The sequence below is a fragment of the Rhipicephalus microplus genome, chromosome 3 (genome assembly GCF_043290135.1).
Source record: "Rhipicephalus microplus isolate Deutch F79 chromosome 3, USDA_Rmic, whole genome shotgun sequence".
Classification (NCBI taxonomy): Eukaryota; Metazoa; Arthropoda; class Arachnida; order Ixodida; family Ixodidae; genus Rhipicephalus; species Rhipicephalus microplus.
The window spans coordinates 177,077,491-177,095,407 of NC_134702.1; the positions used below are offsets into that span (position 1 = coordinate 177,077,491).

Consider the following 17,917-nt stretch of genomic DNA (forward strand, 5'->3'; position numbering starts at 1 on the left):
AGGATGGAAGAGCCAGAATGTGACAAGCGTACAGCGTATTAAGATAAGAAGAGATCAAAAGGAAATACCAACCAAACACTTAGTACTGACCTTTGCTTCGAGCGATTTGCGGGAAACCATTCAAACTGGGTATACAAAGACATCCGTGAGGCCGTATATTCTCAACCCCCGCCGTTGCTTGCAATGTCAGAGATATGGCCACGGCTCGCAAAGCTGTCGTGGCCGGAAAACTTAGGCTCTGTGTGAAGTCGTGGGCCATGCGTCCGACAACTGCGAAGCACGTTCACACTGTGTGAACTGTGGCGGTAATCATGCCGCGTACTCACGTTCCTGTTCTTTCTGGAAAAAAGAAAAACAGATCATCACTTTAGAAATAAAAGAAAACATTACATTTAAAGAAGCAAGAAGGAGAGTCTCGCCATTTTATGGCCCCACATATGCTGATGCGGCGCGCCAGGGGGCAGCGTCGCACCAGCCCTCGCCACTCCTTCGGCCTGCGCAGAGCGAGCCATTGGCTGTGGCGCCTGCCCCCAAGGCGGCAGTAGTTAAGTCTACTCCGCCTACTATTGAACAGAAACCAGAGATTCCAGGGTCCTCGGGTCTCAAGGCCTCACCTCGCCAGACGAGGCCCAAGCTTCGAAAAACCAGCTCGCATGAGCGGGCATCCAGTGCCTACGAGGAGGCAATGGATACGGCGGCACCCCTGGTGCCAAAAGAGCGGCGCGGCTCTGTGGAGGGCGCCAATGGAACTAAAATTCATAACAGGTCCTGATGATAGCCCTGTTACTTGAGCTCGACCTTTCAGCTTGAACAAGTCACTCCCTTAATGTACACACAGCACTACTTTACTTCCATTATGGAAACACAAATTATACATTGGAACGTCAGAGGACTGCTTAAAAACCTCGACGACGTTCGAGAGCTTTTATAGAAACACTCACCTCAAGTGCTGTGTGTACAGGAAACACACCTAAAATCCTCCAATACAAATTTTTTACGTGTTTACGTCATATACCGAAAGGACCGAGATGATGCTGTGGCGTCATCCGGTGGCGTAGCCATTATCATTACTAAGGAGTAGCGTGTACGCATTTACCACTCCAGACATCCCTTGAGGCGGTGGCTGTTCGAGCGGTACTTTTAAACAAACTCGTCACCATCTGCTCTTTGTATGTACCTCCCCACCGCCATCTTGAAAGACGTGAATTCCAGTTTTTAATAGACGAACTGCCGGAACCCTATTTGCTTCTTGGGGACCGAAATGCACATAGTGGACTGCGGGGCGATTCTCGCTGTGATTCACGAGGTGGTCGTCTCATTGAACCATTTCTCTTCTCTTTCGGTGCCTGTTTGTTGAATAGGAAAGAGTCAATCTACTATAACGTTGCCAACAAAACTTACTCGTCTATAGACCTCAGCATTGTACCACCTTCACTTCTACCCCTACTGAAATGGAAAATCATAAATAATCCATATGGAAGTGACCATTTTCCTGTAGTGTTGAGTTCACAAATAACACATGAATGTCCTCTACATGTTGCCAAACGGCTGATAAACAAAGCAGACTGGGAACAGTTTCATAACACTGCACGTTTAAGTTGGACAGACATATGAAGGTTAAACATAGACGTAGCTGTGCAGTACTTCACAGCTTTTTAACTGATGCAGCAGCCAAGTGCATACCGCAAACATCTGGAATGCCCGGCAAACGACACGTCCCATGGTGGAACACAGAGTGTCGTAATGCGCGAAAAGAACAGAACAGGGCATGGAGGTTTCTTCAGAACTCATCAACAGCCGAAAATCTTGACACCTTGAAGAAAATAAAGTCTCAAGGCAAAAGAACGCGTCGGCAGGCCAGAAGAGAAAACTGGCAGAAGTTTTTGTCAGAGATCATTTCATACACACAGGAGGTTAAAGTATGGAACATGGTCGGTAGTATAGCAGGAAAACAAGTACACACACTTCCACTCGTAAACACTCAGGGTGATACCTTGGAAGATATTGCAAACTTCCTCGGTGCACACTTTGAACAGGTGTCCAGCTCGTCCCACTATACTGACACTTTCCAAAAATACAGAACAAGAATAGAAAATCAGAAACTCGAACACAATTGCACTAGATACAAGGCATATAACCCAGCTTTCAGTCTAGCTGAGCTCTGAACATCTCTAAACTCCTTCAGTACTGCTGCCCCAGGTTCTGACCGTGTGGTGTCTGAAATGTTAAAAAACCTACCAGCCGAAACACGAAACACCTCACTTTGTTTGTACAATGCTATCTGGTTTTCTGGCACTATCCCTGCCTCCTGGAAAGAGGCTATTATTATTCCCATTTTCAAAGAGGGTAGGACCCTTCTTTAGCTTCGATATATAGGCCCATTGCTCTTACAAGCTGCTTGTGCAAAGTCTTTGAAAAAATAATAAACTGCCGACTTGTACATTTCTTGGAAACAAACAATTTGCTCGACCCATTTCAGTGCGGGTTTGGAGAGAGTAGATCCACCACAGACAAACTTGTTCGTATTGAGGCACAGATCAGAGACGCCGTCGTCCATAAACAATATTTTCTCTCTGTGTTCCACGATATCGAAAAGGCTTATGATACAACATGGTGATTTGGAATTCTCAGAGACCTGTCCCACCTTGGCGTATGCGGAAGAATGTTTCACATAATCGAAAGTTACCTGTCAAACCGGACTTTCCATGTCCGAGTGGGCACGGTTCTTTCCTAAACATTTGTCCAGGAAACAGGCGTGCCACCAAGTGGTGTACTTAGCTGCACGCTTTTTCTCATCTAAATGAATTCCTTGCACTTGTCCATCCCTCGAAATATGTTTTATTGTACATATGTCGATGTCCAGCTTGGCTTTAGATCTTGCAGTCTGGCAATGTGTTAGCGGCAGGTTAAGTTAGGTTTAAACAAGGTCTCCAAATGGGCAGAGGAAAACTGATTCCGACTGAACCCACAAAAAAGCATGTGTGTCTTGTTCTCCCGTAACAGAGGCATGCACTCAGAACCCGACATTGAACTGAACGGTCAACGTCTGTCTGTCAACTTGGAGCATAAATTCTTAGGCTTAATCTTGGACAACAAGTTGACCTTCGTACCGCACATCAAGTATTTAAAACAAAATGTTTAAAAGACATGAATGTGCTGGCACGTATTACGTAGGGTAGTGACAGGCAATGTCTCATGAATCTGTATAGAAGCCTCATTTGCACCCGGTTAGATTATGGGGCCGTTGTTTATCAGTCTGCGAGTCAAAGTGCTTTGAAAATGCTGGACCCGATGCACCATTTGGGCATCCGCATTTCTACGGGTGCTTTTCGCACCAGCCCCGTAAAAAGCCTTTACGTTGAGTCAAATGAGTGATGGCTTCATCTGCAGAGAACTTACATGTCCCCTGTTTATTTCCTTAAGGTGAAAGCAGACAAGAAGCACCCCTCATACTCTACTATTAATGATTTGTCTAGCTTCGTTCTGTTTCAAAACAGGCCATCAATGAGGCAGCCCTTCTCAGTTCGCCTGAAGGGTCTAACTGAGGAAACTGGAGTGTCACTCTAACACAGTTCAATGGCTCCCGTCGTCGTGCAGTGGCAGAGTATAGACTGCAATGTGTCTTTTCTAGAAGTTACAAAACATGTGCCTATGGCCCATATCCAAATGTACTTCCTGGAACTTCAACACAAATACACACGTCCTGAGTTCTTTACAGATGCCTCCAAATCTAACTCCTCTGTGTCCTACGCTCCTGTCGGCCCATCCTTTTCGGATGCTAGCCCCCTACATCCAGACACAAGTATCTTCACAGCGGAAGCTTATGTGATACTTGTGGCGGCTAAACACATCAAGCAATTACAAATACAAAAAGCAGTAATTTATGCAGATGGTAACGACTCTGCACACTCTTAAAAAATAAAAAAACCCAGTCCTTGTCTCACTTTACTCCATTTTATGCACACTCTACACACTCAAACAACATGTTGTAGTGTGCTGGGTGCCAGGGCACCGTGAGATCCAAGGCAACGTGAGGGCGGATCAGCTCGCTGCATTTGTCCACAAAAGCAATGCTCCTACACCCATATCAATCCCGGCCCTTGATCTTAAGCCATCTCTCAAACGAAACCTCAGGGACTACTAGCAGAGCAAGTAAGATAGACACACACAAAACAAACTACACATTATCAAGCCACACCTTGGTCATTGGCTGCCAGTATTAAAATCGCGTCATACAGAGATAATACTAACGAGGCTAAGGATAAAACACACATACACGACACACACATATCTTTTGTCCGGTGGCGATCCACCATTGTGCGACAGATGTGGTGAAGCATTAACGGTCTTTCACATGTTAATCCAGTGCAAAGAGTTAGAAACTCTAAAAAAACAACATTTTCCGTTACCCTACGGACAACATATATCTTTACACCCTGCAATGTTTGTGGGGAGGGAACCGCTTCTTAGTAATAAATCATTGTTAGCGTTTTTAAAAGAAATTCATAGCTTTCATATCCTATACCCGGGCATTCCGTAGCAGGACCTCTCCAGAGAGGTTTTCGCTGCGGTGGCTACACAACAAAGCACTTCCCTCATGGCCCTTGGACGCAAGGGTATGAACGAGCGAGGCATTTGTGCTAATGCCATACATGTCCACCATCAATTTTTATTATCACCAACTTTTGTCATCTATTCACACCACACACACCTTTCACGGTGTGGTCATGATTTTATTACTTATATGTTTTTACCCGCCTTACAGCGAGGAATTTTATGGCCCTTATACAGCCGCTAATCACAATCATTGTCCATATTTTTAGTAAGATGAACTGGCGCTCTTTGGCCGTGAAATTGGCCTTGCGCCACAAAACTACAAACATCATCATCATCAACGACTGAACCATTACGCGACTCGCATCACTGCCTTAGTGATGGCAGTTTTAGTGGCAGGCCCGGCTGCTTGATTTTGTGTTTTATTTTTAGCAACCTTAGTGCTTTAAAGCCCAAACTCTTGTTCCTCTGAATGTGCAAAGGCTGACTCCTAAGGACGTGTTTTTAACACGATAGCAATATGGCTCGAGTCGCAGAAATTCTGTCGTCGCTGTCGGCACTGTTGGTTATGAGCGAAAAATTAGCCATGAGCGAAAAATGGAGAAGGAAGCTAATAAAATAAAGAATATAATTTTCGGTTTCACCGTGGATTGAACCCCGGCCGTTTACGTGGCAAGCAGGTGTCTTACCACAAAGCCACAAAGTTACTTGCAGCTGCTTTGGGAAAAAAAACACTACATAAATGCCATGAAGTGGAAGGAGTCTTCTTAACGCATTTCTTTCAACAGTTGTCACGATGAAAACGAGCCATTTGGCAATTCGTAGGTGCGTTTGGGTGGCCATTAAACTATGTCAAAAAGGCCGGGATAGTGCAGACATCGCCGCTAAAAACACACAGGATTTTTTAACTCTAAAAATGGACAACTACGTTCATCTTGCGGAAAACATATCATGCCTTTCCGGGAAGCTTGATCAAGCAAACAGCAAACGTTAGATAATGTGCTGCCATCTGTAAGCCATCGGAGACTCCTTATTGCCTCCGAAATGGCGAGCGCGCATTGTGAATCTTGGAGGCCATGTGACCTGGGCACATACTTGGAACACTTGTCCAGCCTATATCATTATTCAGATACATTGAAACACTACAAAGAGAGAGTAGAAAGACAAAAACTTGAACCGAACTGTGGAAAAAAAACAAGCCATACAACACACCATTCTGCTTGACTAACTGCTGCAGTGCTTAACTGCTGCAGCAAATCTGCCCTAGGCTCCGACCATAATGTATACGACATGCTGAAGCACTTAACTAGGTTTATTTGAGAAACTGCAACAGTTAGGCTCGCCATGTGAAAGCGTGACTGATATTGTAGTTCCGCGTGGTTCCTCGATCTTCAGGAAAGCGGTGTCGCGACTTCTCTTGAAATTTTTGATTGCTACAGAGCATGTGACTGGTGATAAGTGACAATTGTGTTTGGAGTATAGTGCAGCGAGTTAGAGTACCGCAACAATTATGCAAGTGGTATAGCACAAAGACCGCCGTCTTATGCAGCCATACGTCACGCTATGCACGATATTTACTTTAAAAGCCTGCTCGTGCTTAGGTAAAAAACAAAGGACATTAGATACAATTAGCAAAGAGAAAACCGGCGGGGCAACTGCCTGCAAGTTAGATCTGCCGACTACCTACAACATCCTCAACCTCAACCTCTTATCATGCAACTCGTGCCTCCTGATATAGTCGCTTTTTTTAGCCACCGTGACAGAGGCGGTGTGTGCCCATGTCCCGAATGTCCGCCTCAGTAGCGCAGTAGGCAGCTCGTAAGTCTCATAATCTGAAGGTCGTGAGTTCAATACTCACCCGGGGCAAAGGCGGCATTTTTTTTTCCTTTCTTTGGGTCGTCGCAATATATTCGTGTTGCCCATTTAGGGTACAATACTCCTGTCACACGGGCACTTAAAAGTTTTTAGTAAGCGGTCTTTTTCCGAAAAGGAGTTTCTGACAACAGACACATGGCACAGAGTGAACTCCTTTTCAGAAGCGGTCTTTTTCGTAAACGGAGTTCGTCAATCTTTTTTACGGCTTCGAATGAGTAGCCTCGAAACCAGTGGGCGCAAGCTATTTTTGTGTGGTGAGAAAAAAGAGCGAATGCTTATTTTTCTCTCATCAAAACTCTTTGTAAAAACAAATTTCATATCTTGCAGAAGGTGTAATGAACTCTTTTAATGGTTATTTACTTTTCTACTCCCGTAAGCAGCTACAACGCGTCGGCAATATCACGTGGTGACGCTCGGTCTTGCGCCGCGCCATTTTGCCCAAGCGAGGAAAGCGTGGCAGTCGTGTGTTTGCCCGTCATTCAAGTGGTCAAGCTTGTATAGGGCAATGCCGACTCGCTTCTCAGGAGTGATGGTTTCACGCACGCTGGTGCACTGTCTTTCGAGCTCACTGCGCAAGCTATACACAATGAAACGAAAGGTGGACGGGTACACTCCAAAAGACTGCTTGAAGTTCTGCTCACCGAGGTGAGGTACAGTTCCCTCGAACCACCTCTCGTTTCGTCTGAAGGCCCTGATCGATCGATCGCAGGCCTTCTCCGACACCTCCAGTGCGCACAGCAATTGCTGAACAGCAGTTGCTGCTTGATCGTCTCCTTAGCGGCTTTTGCACCGTGTGCCTCGCTTTCCAGAGCTAGAAGGCAGGCCGTGAGGCTTGGGATCCTCGCTTTTTCTTCCGTACGGTCGCCCATAACGTGTTGAGAGCACTCGAGAGCAGCAAAAAACAAATACGGTAAATAAAAGCCCAGTGGCGCCAGACGGACTTGTGCACATCGTTAGTTATGGGAATGCTTCCTTAACTAGTGCAACAAACTTTCACATAGTGTTTCTTCATCTCTTATTCTTAAATTTATTTGAAGAAACGAGCAGTGCAACAAGTCTTTAATTTGTACATCGTGATACATCGTTTAATTTTCATTGCTTCTGTTTTAACTGCTAGCGCCACGCTTTCGCTAGCGTCTTCGAACGAAAACACTAAAAGGAGATTGTTACTGCCGTGTGTCTGCGCCGCAACACTTCTTTGTTAAAAGTCTTTCAACTTCGTAAAAAGACTGCTTACTTAAAATACTTTTTGCGCGCCCATGTGACACAGGTGTATGACATGCTGAAGCACTTACCTCATGAAACACGTAAAACACTTCTCGGTTTTTGCAACTCCGTATGGTCTTCTGGCGAGATTTTCGCTGCGTGGAAAGAGGCCACTGCAATACCTATTCTTAAACAGGGCAAGGATTCTTCTGCCATATCGAGTTACAGACCTATTGCTCTGACTCGCTGCCTCTGCAAATTATTTGAAAAAATGATAAATTGCCGATTGTTATATTTCCTGGAATCAAACTCCTCGACACATATCAGTGCAGATTCTGAGAGGGTTGGTTCACCTCGGACCATCTCATCCGCATAAAGGCGCAAATCCGCAAAGCTTTCATTCATAAGCACTTTTTTCTATCTCTCCTCCTTGACATAGACGAGGCATACGATACAAGGCGGCGTTTAGGAATCTTGAGAGACCTCTCGCACTTAAGTATACGAAGTAATATGCTAAGTGTACTTGAAAATTATCTGTACAATTCAGTGTACAAGTGGGCAATGCATTGTTATGACTGTTCGTGCAAGAAACTGGAGTGTCGCAGGGCGGTGTGCTGATTTGTATTCTCTTTATTGTCATAAAAACTCCCTGGAATGGTGCATCCCGCGTAACATCTTTTATTCAATATACGTTGATGTTTCACAGATAGGTTTTAAATCCTGTAATCTCTCGGCGGGCGGGCGACAGGTTGTGATTTGTGTGAACAAGGTCTGTATATGGGCAGACAAGAACGGTTTCAGTCTGAATCCACAAAAAGTTCCTGTGTTCTGTTCTGTAGGGAGAGAGGCCTCTACCCCGATCACCATGTAGTCTTGCGGGGTGAGCACGTAGCTGTCATGAGGGAACAGAAAATTTTAGGCATAATTCTGGACATGAAGCTCACATTTGTACCACACATCAGGTACATTAAGAAAAAATGGATGAAGACAATGAACATCTTAAAGGTGCTGTGCCGTATAAGTTGAGGCAGTGACAGAAAATGTTTGATGGGCTTAAAGCCTTATATGAAAGCGTTCAGACTATGGGAAAATAGTTTACGAGTCCACAACACCAACTGCCTTGAAAATATTGGACCCTGTCCACCATCTTGGCATTAGCCTTTCTACGGGTGCTTTTCGTACAAACTCCCTGAAAAGCCTTTACGTGGACTAAGACAAATGGTCGCTACGTGTACAAAGAGTGTACCCGTCTTTTACGTATATCTTGAAAATAACCGCAAGCACCGACCATCCCACATCATCATCAGCCTGACTACGTCCACTGCAGGAGAAAGGCCTCTCCCATGTTCCGCCAGTTAACCCGGTCCTGTGCTTGCTGCTGCCAATTTATACCCACAAACTTCCTAATTTCCTTTGCCCACCTAACCTGCTGTCTTGCCCTAACCCGCTTCCCTTCTCTGGGAATCCAGTCAGTTACCCCTAATGACCAGCGGTTATCCTGTCCACGCGCTACATGCCCTGCCCATGTCCATTTCTTCTTCTTGATTTCAGCTATGATATCCTTAACCCCCGTTTGTTCCCTAATCCACTCTGCTCTCTTCTTGTCTCTTAAGGTTACACCTACCATTTTTCTTTCCATTGATCGCTGCGTCGTCCTCAATTTAAGCTGAAGCCTCTTTGCAAGTCTCCAGGTTTCTGCTCCGTGGCTAAGTACCGGCAAGATACAGCTGCTATATACCTTCCTCTTGTGGGATAGTGGCAAACTACCTGTCATAATTTGAGAGTGCTTGCCGAATGTGCTCCATCCCATTCTTATTCTTCTAGTTACTTCAATCTCGTGGTTCGGCTCTGCGGTTATTACCTGCCCTAAGTAGACATAGTCTTTTACAACTTCAAGTGCACTATTACCTATCTCGAAGCGCTGCTCCTTGCCGAGGTTGTTGTACATTACTTTCGTTTTCTGCAGATTAATTTTAAGACCCACCTTTCTGCTCTCCTTGTCTAACTCCGTAATCATGAGTTGCAATTCGTCCCCCGAGTTACTCAGCAATGCAATGTCATCGGCGAAGCGCAGGTTACTAAGGTATTCTCCATTGGCTCTTATCCCTAACTGTTCCCATTCTAGGCTTCTGAAAACCTCCTGTAAGCACGCGGTAAATAGCCTTGGGGAAATTGTGTCTCCCTGCCTTACACCCTTACACCCTTACACCTTACACCTGTTCTGCAGCGACACTCTCAATTCCTGTACTTTCCCTCTCAGTGCTAGCTGATTGATTGGCTTCTTGCGTATCAGCTTCTGTCGTTCCTTCTTCAAGTCTAGGCGAATTCGAGACCGTACCATTCTATGGTCACTGCATCGTACCTTGCTATCACTTCCGCATCCTGCACGATTCCAGGGTGTGCACTCATTATAAAGTCTATTTCGTTCTTATTTTCGCCATTAGGGCTCCTCCATGTCCACTTGCGGTTTTCTCGTTTTCCGTATAAGGTATTCAAAATCCATAAATTATTGCGTTCTGCAAATTCTACTAGTAGCTCTCCTCTGGCGTTTCTAGTACCGATGCCATAATCTCCTACTGCCTGGTCTCCAGCCTGCTTCTTCCCTACTTTCGCATTAAAGTCGCCTATCACTATAGTATACTGTGTTTTTACCTTACTCATTGCCGATTCCACGTCTTCATAGAAGCTTTCAACTGAAGCTTCATCATGGCTGGATGTAGGCGCGTAAGCCTGTACTACATTCATCTTGTATCTTTTATTCAGTTTAATTACGATACCTACCACCCTGTCATTATTGCTATAGTATTCCTCTATGTTGCCAGCTATGTTTCTGTGAATTACGAGCCCCACTCCCAGTTCTCTTCTGTCTGCCAAGCCCCTGTAGCAAAGGACGTGCCCATTCTTTAGCACCGTATAGGCCTCATCTGTCCTCCTAACCTCACTGAGCCCTATTATATCCCATTTAACACCCTCTAGCTCCTCTAATAGTACAGCTAGACTTCCCTCACTAGATAAGGTTCTAGCGTTAAACGTTGCCAAGTTCAGGTTCCAATGGCGGCCTGTCCGGATCCAAAGATTCTTAGCACCCTCTGCTGCGTTGCAGATCTGACCGCCGCCGTGGTCAGTTGCTTCGCAGCTGCTGGGGACTGAGGGCCGTGAGTTATTTACGTAAGCATGTGGGAGGTAGTGGCCAGATACTGCACCAGGGTGGCCAATCTTTCTCTGGTGAGGGAGTGCCTTTTCGGTGGTGTTTGCCGGTGAGGCCGCACCCCAGGCCTCTTAATGCAGTTCCATCAACACGCGGATTTTTTTTATCCGGTTTGGAACTGCGCGGTATCGGGATTTGAACCACGGACCTCTTGCATGCGAGGCGGATGCTCTGACCACTACGCCATCGCCGCAGCACCGCAGCATTTATTTGTCTGAGCATGGTGGTGGGTTTTTGAGTCCAGGAACTGCCTGTGGGCTGCGCGTGACTTTGAAAAGCACGCTGTCACTTCTTTGCTACTTGAGTAGCTCTCTTGGTTTTAAATATCTCTTAACGGCAAATTTAAGCCAAGACAAAATGGAAAATGTGTTCAGCATTGTAAGGCAGTCTTTCGAATGCAATGACCACCCATCACCGGAGCAGTTCTTGATAATAATCAACAGTCTGTCATTCTACAACAGTCTGTCATTCTAGCACGGTCCCCTAAGAATGGGAACTCTCCCGAAGAAGTTGTCACAGCACTTTTGGGGCCATCTGACCTTGGTAGAGAAAAGTCAGCCCACATATCAGCAGTAATTGACGAGACTTTGGATGATGGTAACTTGGAGCGTGCAGAATATGTGTTGGAACACCAGGGCTGCTTGATCACAAAATCTGCATTGAAAAGCACAGTGACAGCCGCCTTGTATTTTACATAGCAGGCTATGTTGTGAGAAAATCCCTCAAAAAGTCTTTATGCCTTGACTGCGCTTCTTCTCTTTGTATTTTGCCTGTGCAAGCAGAGTGCAATGATAATGCTTCTTTTACGCGAGAATTTTATCATGCTGGGTTAATTTACCCTTCCAAGCCAGTCGAGGAGCTCGTTGGGAATCTTGAAAACACCTTTACTGTGTTCTTCAGCAGAAATGAGCTTCATGCTGGAAGCATGATGAACTTTTTGCAGTTTTTGCATGGAGCTCAGCTGAAAGAAGTTGGGTGCAGCGAACACGGAAGGGATGTTACGAAGAACATAATTAGGTTCTATGCCCGGACCCGATTACACTTTTTTCCAAAAGCAAAGAACCTGGAGAGGAGCACTCAGAGGCAAAAACAAAAACTTCTGAAAATGAGGCGATGTCAATAAAAACGTCTGCAGTTCAGCAAAGTGACCTAGCCTTGTACACGCACCATCGTGCATACTTTTTTGGAGTGTAAAATGTTCTGTGCTCGTGTGTATTGTTTGTTTTTCGCACGAAAATGTGACTGTTTGTTAAATTATGTATTTATTTCTTGCTTTGCTCCCAAAGATGGGAATGTGTGTTAATTTTCAAAATGTGTGATTTTGAAGTTTTATTTTGTAACGCTGCAATAAATGCTCATTGACAATCTTGAATTCTGTTATGTTCGGGGTTGTTGTGTGGTAGTTTTTGTTTGTATTGGAAACTTCAGCTGTATTTTATAACTCGTTGCTTTCGCTATGTTCTTAATAGTAGTAATAATATAATTACTACTCAGGCTGGCTGGAACCACGCGTACAGGGCCGATAAAGAAAAAAACTGCCCCTAACCTGCTGTAAATGACCCCTCCAGCTTTCAGCTTTGTGAAAACCGACTCGCATTTGTCAGCGATGTCCGAATGAAGTTAGTCAAGGCAAGGTTCAAATTTTAAGAAAAACTGTATTGTGCTAAGTTACAGGTGAATCGGCAGTGGTTGCATGTATAAGGAAACTGGACTCGGTGCAGGAGCTCGATCGGATACGTCCGACGCCACTCGCGTCTCGGCTCGCTCTGCGGTGCATTGCTCTGCGCTCCCGGCTCGAATCTCGGCTCGTTCTCCTCTTTCTGGCGATGCGTCGCTATGCGCTCCCGGCTCGAAGCATAGAGAAATAAAAAAAGGTGAAGAGTGGACACTCCCATAGACCCCAGCGGCCCAATCGACTCTTGCACACCTAGTGGTTGATGAGAGCAAGTGGCGTGCGCTTCCGGTTTCGGTTTCACTGGCGCAAATTTTGAATTACTTTGCATAACCGACGTTTGGCTATGACGAAAGTTCATGATTTCAGACCACTATTCATCGCCCAAATGAATAGTTTTTGTAGGTCGTTTTGATTTAGCGATTCCCTGTTTTGTTTTGTTCAGTGGTTCGTGCGAATCGGTCGTGACGTAATTTTTATTTCGATTAAGTTATAATAAAAAGAGATGCAGGTAATGATAATTCACTACGGTTTTATTCATCGCGCTTGTGTTTTTCTTTTGGAACAAGTGATCAATGTATATATCAGTCAAAGAAACGGAGCATCCGCAATGTTTTATTCAAAGGCAAGGTAGAGTATGAGAATATAAAAAGCACAATATGACAAAGGTAGACAACAAATGCATCTCGCCTTACAAATAAATTGTAACAAATACATAGAGAACACAGACAACGCACACATCGCTAGAGTTGGCAGAAGCCGAGAAGCTGGTCAAGTATGACACACCGGGCCAGTGGGTAAGTAAGGATCTATGGCAAAAACACAGTGCACAATGCTGATGAAGAAGGAAGAAGTGACATATACACAGCAATGAAGTCGCGAATCACGCCTGGGCTTAACCGAAATAATGCATAGAAAAAAAGAGCGCACAGAAACCACACGACACAATATAGCAGAAAGGCAAAGGTGCAGTGTGCTGGCTGTGCTTAAGAACAGCTAGTCCAAAATGAAAAAAAGCAGACTTGATGCCTGCTTGTCCTCAGAAAGGTAGGGCTCACTACGTGAAAGACAAACTTTATGCTACAACACTGGCAGGTCTTGTGGCTTTTGTTATGCGTCGCCTTCATCAAAAACTAAAGATCCCAAGTGATTTGCGTCTGGGTGTTGCTGTGACGCTTGCGAGCTAAAATAGATTGTAGTCATCACTTTATCCAGAATTGTGGAGTTTAATTGGTGCTACGAGAGCGGTATTACAGGGCTAATAAATAACAGAAGGAAACCACTTTGGCTCATTATTTTTCACAAAGGCTCTACATCGTACGTTATCACTCACAAGCTATATAAAAATAAAATGGCAGCGTCCGCAGCCCCATCAAACGCTACAAGTTTGGGTATTCTTTTGAAAATTTTGATGGGCAAGATGAGGAGGTTGATGAGAAGCTAAACTACGAAAAGCGTGATAACATGAACCGTGCCCACTTCATACTGTGTTCCTTACCCGCTCGAAGACATTTCAACAAGCGGTTTTGTTATCGATATATTACTTGAGCTGGAGAGATAAAGCATACACAGTGACCAAGCGACCCACAGTAAAGTGTACAGTTCGCCCGTATTTGCTACAAAAAATACAGACAGGATACCCAACATTCTTTTTAAGGTTATGCAAATCACTTCGAGCGAATACAAAGTGTTCGTACTCCTCATAGCGGGTAACCAAAACAATGAATGCAACGAAGGAGTGGTTAGTCCAGTTGAACTGAATATAAGCATATAAGACCATAATGAAGTCTGCTGTAACGAAGTAATAACATAACAAAGCTATTGCAGGATTCGGCTCAACTCGAATACTTTAGTGTAAACCGCCGCTAATTGCTAACCTTTGAACTTGTCAAGCTGTATGCCCGAGATTGAAGACTGGAACCTAACCCTGTCTAAGTTTCGGTTCACAAAACGCACATGCCAACATAAACGAACCCGGCAAAACATTTTCAGAAACTTAGCGCGACACCCAGCAGAGCAGAAATGAAAATCGCCAACACTTGACAGATGGTGATACAAAACATCGCACACTTTCAGGTGATGTGCAGTGGCCTCAATTATGGCAAGAAAGTGAGATTCAAGTTGTTGTACGTATGCAAAAGCTGCTTCTGATGGCACAGTGAGATTCCCAAAAAGTTTGCTGGGGACGTGGTATGCTTTGAGCATTGTGAAATACTGGTGGGTACCCTTAAGCGTCTCACTGTCGTCTTTCAGTAACTGTGGGCAACTGCAACCGTCACATGCATTCCGAAGGAAGTGTTTGATGAGAAAACCAGCTACATAATATGCAGCGGAGTCATCGATAATATGGGAGTGAATGTTTGTCGCAAGTTCAGAGAGATCGTCTAGAGCGGGAAAGTCGTCAGGCTGTGGCTGTGCACACTCATTATCCACAAGAGACGCACTGGTGAGGGAGAATGGCGAGAGCTGCTCTTGGAGGAGGTCACATTCATCATCCTCGACATTTCCGTATTCTGACAGCTTGAAGAGTTTTCTTATGCAGATGTGCTTCAGGCCACAAATAAATTGTGCTACATTGGGGTTGGTGTTGCAACCCTGTTTTTGCCTAATGTGGCCAAATATGTTCTCCAGAGGATCCTGTTGAAGCCTGCGTGTTAACAGGTATTCAAAATTGTAATTTTTGGAGAGGTCGTCCCATAGTTGACAAATTGCCTGAATTGTAATTTGCCAACCTACGATGGTTTGTGGTTGACGTCTGCCAACAAACTGCCATGATGCAATCCAGGGAAGCTGGCCTCGGAGGAAGTCAATCAGCTCTGAATATTTTTCATGATTGCATGCCGCAGCTTTTGCGAAGTTCTTTTTTTACTCGAGCTGTTCAAGGCATCGAAAATCCTGTCCATACGATCACAAAATTGAGCTGTAGTGATGGCCGAGGCAGGCAGCACCTTCGCATACACCATTGCCGTGATAGCAATCGAAACTGATGCACTGAGGACCTGAGTTGCTCTGCTGACCTTCATATTAGAAAAAGGTTTCTGATGAACGTGCCGTTCAGTCAACTTTGGAGCCAATCGCAATCGCAACTCATGTGAGGATTGGTAAAGGCTTACAATGTGCGACCAGTTAACGATGTCATCCCCAATGTATAACTTGTGTGCTTGGACATTATTGCGCATTGTTTTAATTAAATGCGGAACATCAAAAATGTAATATACCCGCTCACCATTAACTTCAAAAAAAGGCTTTGCTACAGTCACTCTTAGTTGGTTAGCGAGACTTACATTTGAACTGCCCTGGTCACAAATGACTGCTTTCACTGCAATATTAATGCTCCTAAGCTCCAAAATGAGTGACACCAGCAAGTTATGCATAACAGATGATGGTGTTGATGTGTGCCCTATAGTAAAAGCAACCGGTTGAACCCACTTTCTCGAAACACCAACAAGCAGAAAAACCAGTGCTCGATCAGCGATGGTTGAAGTGCGATGAGTGCCATCATCTGTAAAACCCTGGACAACGTCTCTTGAAGCATCATAGTACAAATTCTTTTTGAGTGCTATTTCGTCAAAAACTAAAGCGCACACTCGGTCCCGTTCATTCCAAGCATGAGTATTTGTTGCAATGGAAGTAAGGATTCCTGGAATTATGCCTGGAGTCATCTTTACATTAGCTAGCCACCTCTTTAATGAACGCCGGGAGGGCAAAGAAAAATATGGAGCCAGAAATCGGTATGCTCGCGGACCTCGGAAGTTTAAGTGAAGAGCGAATTTCTTGAACCACACGGGAAACCGCTTGCCCTTGCGTTTGGGCCTCAAGCGAACATGTGCAGAAAGAAGTTTAAAAACCTCCTCGGTGACGTGCGGTCGGATAACTTCAAGGGCCTTCGAAGTCGATGACGGTGCTTGGTGAGGCTGTCTCTGCAGTCTTTTGATAGTTTTCCGTTGTGCTGCTACTTTGGCTTGCAGATGTTTAATGGTTTGCTTGTACTTCATTGATGGAGACATTGTCGCTGGCACACAGGAACGCACTGCAATAAACAAAAAATTGATGTAAAAGCGAAGAACAACTAATCCCATACAAGCACTTTCCTCGCTCTTTCAGACCCAAGGTGCACAACTTTCTGTGATACAAAGTTTTCGATTCCACTATCTAAAAACAAACCATTCACAATGTTGACAATGCACAAAAAAATGAAAATCACTGAGAGCCCGCCCCTACATTTTGTAAGTGCACACGTATTGTCCTTTTGAGGATAGTTTCCTCAGAATGTCCTAAACATAAAATAGCACATTAAAAACTGCTGCAATAAAAGCATAGTCACCATTATCTCTAAGGCACTCAGGCGTGGAGCTGTTGGCGGAGACGTCTTCTGGAGGGTCTTGTGAAGCTTGTTCAGTGCCTCGGACAGTGCTGTCGGAACAATCTTGCGAGCGGCCTGCGGAAGTCTCTATATCAATCCTCTCTGGTGTTGAAGTGAACATACAACTTACCGGCCACACAGGTTCCTTTTGTGACAGCTGAACGACTGGTTAAGGTTTTCTCCGGCAAGACGAAATCAGCAAAAATTCTTTCACCAGCTACAAGGGAGCTGCCACCTGCAGAGGTTTGGTCAACAGTCAATTGGGTAAATAAAAAAGAAATCGCGACACTGAACGCACCCTGTTCATCGGGGCACCTCAATGTGTGGGAGCCGCTTTTTGAAGCCTCTACCGCAGGTCCTGAAGAAATGAAATTACGACAATGTGTCAGTAAGAGGCTTAAAATAACACAAACTGAAGCTCATCCGCACCTTGCAGTGCAGCTTCTGCAGCCATGTCACAGTCACTACATGAAGCGACGCTCAGAGAACCTGCATATATGTGCAGTTGGTACAAGTTACAAAGCTTGTAGCATGGGGAAACTTAAACAGCTCTTTCAAACGCATAAATTGGTCGAACGTGGAAGAAAAGAGAAGGCACCAACTAGGAAACAAGTAATTTGTGATTTTTGGAATTAACAGTGGCAGCTTTCACCGATGAAAGGTATACGTACATGTGCACTCAGGCTCGAAGATAACGTGAAATAGCCCTTTAAAGTCTTTCAAAACAAGTTGCGCAGGTCCAGAGCATCAAAAAACGACAGAAATGTAAAGCTGCTGTTAGGAAGGTAATAGCCCACAATTCACAAAATTTAGGACTTTCCAAGTGTTACTTCTATAGTGAGGTATTTCCATCGGCTGCAAAGATCTTTGCGGTTAACTGTCGCCACTGATTCAATACAAGTGGCTGCTATTGCACATATTTGAGTTTCAGTCAATCACTTACATGGTGCAGCTGTTTGCACACTGGGAACAGCCATACTTGTAAGCCTTGTGTGCCCAGGGTCCATGAAACTTTGAGCAGTAAAATGGTCGCTACAAA

General features: G+C 44.8%; 1 long non-coding RNA gene across 1 annotated transcript; it reads right to left on the reverse strand.

Moving 5' to 3' along the window:
• Window positions 1–15,361: 15,361 nt before the first annotated feature.
• LOC142804056 (uncharacterized) lies at window positions 15,362–17,506 on the reverse strand. The gene is made up of 4 exons (XR_012894445.1): window positions 17,177–17,506; window positions 17,009–17,113; window positions 16,840–16,953; window positions 15,362–16,545 (listed from the first exon to the last, which is right to left on the reverse strand). It is a non-coding gene; the product is annotated as an uncharacterized LOC142804056 (long non-coding RNA).
• Window positions 17,507–17,917: the final 411 nt, after the last annotated feature.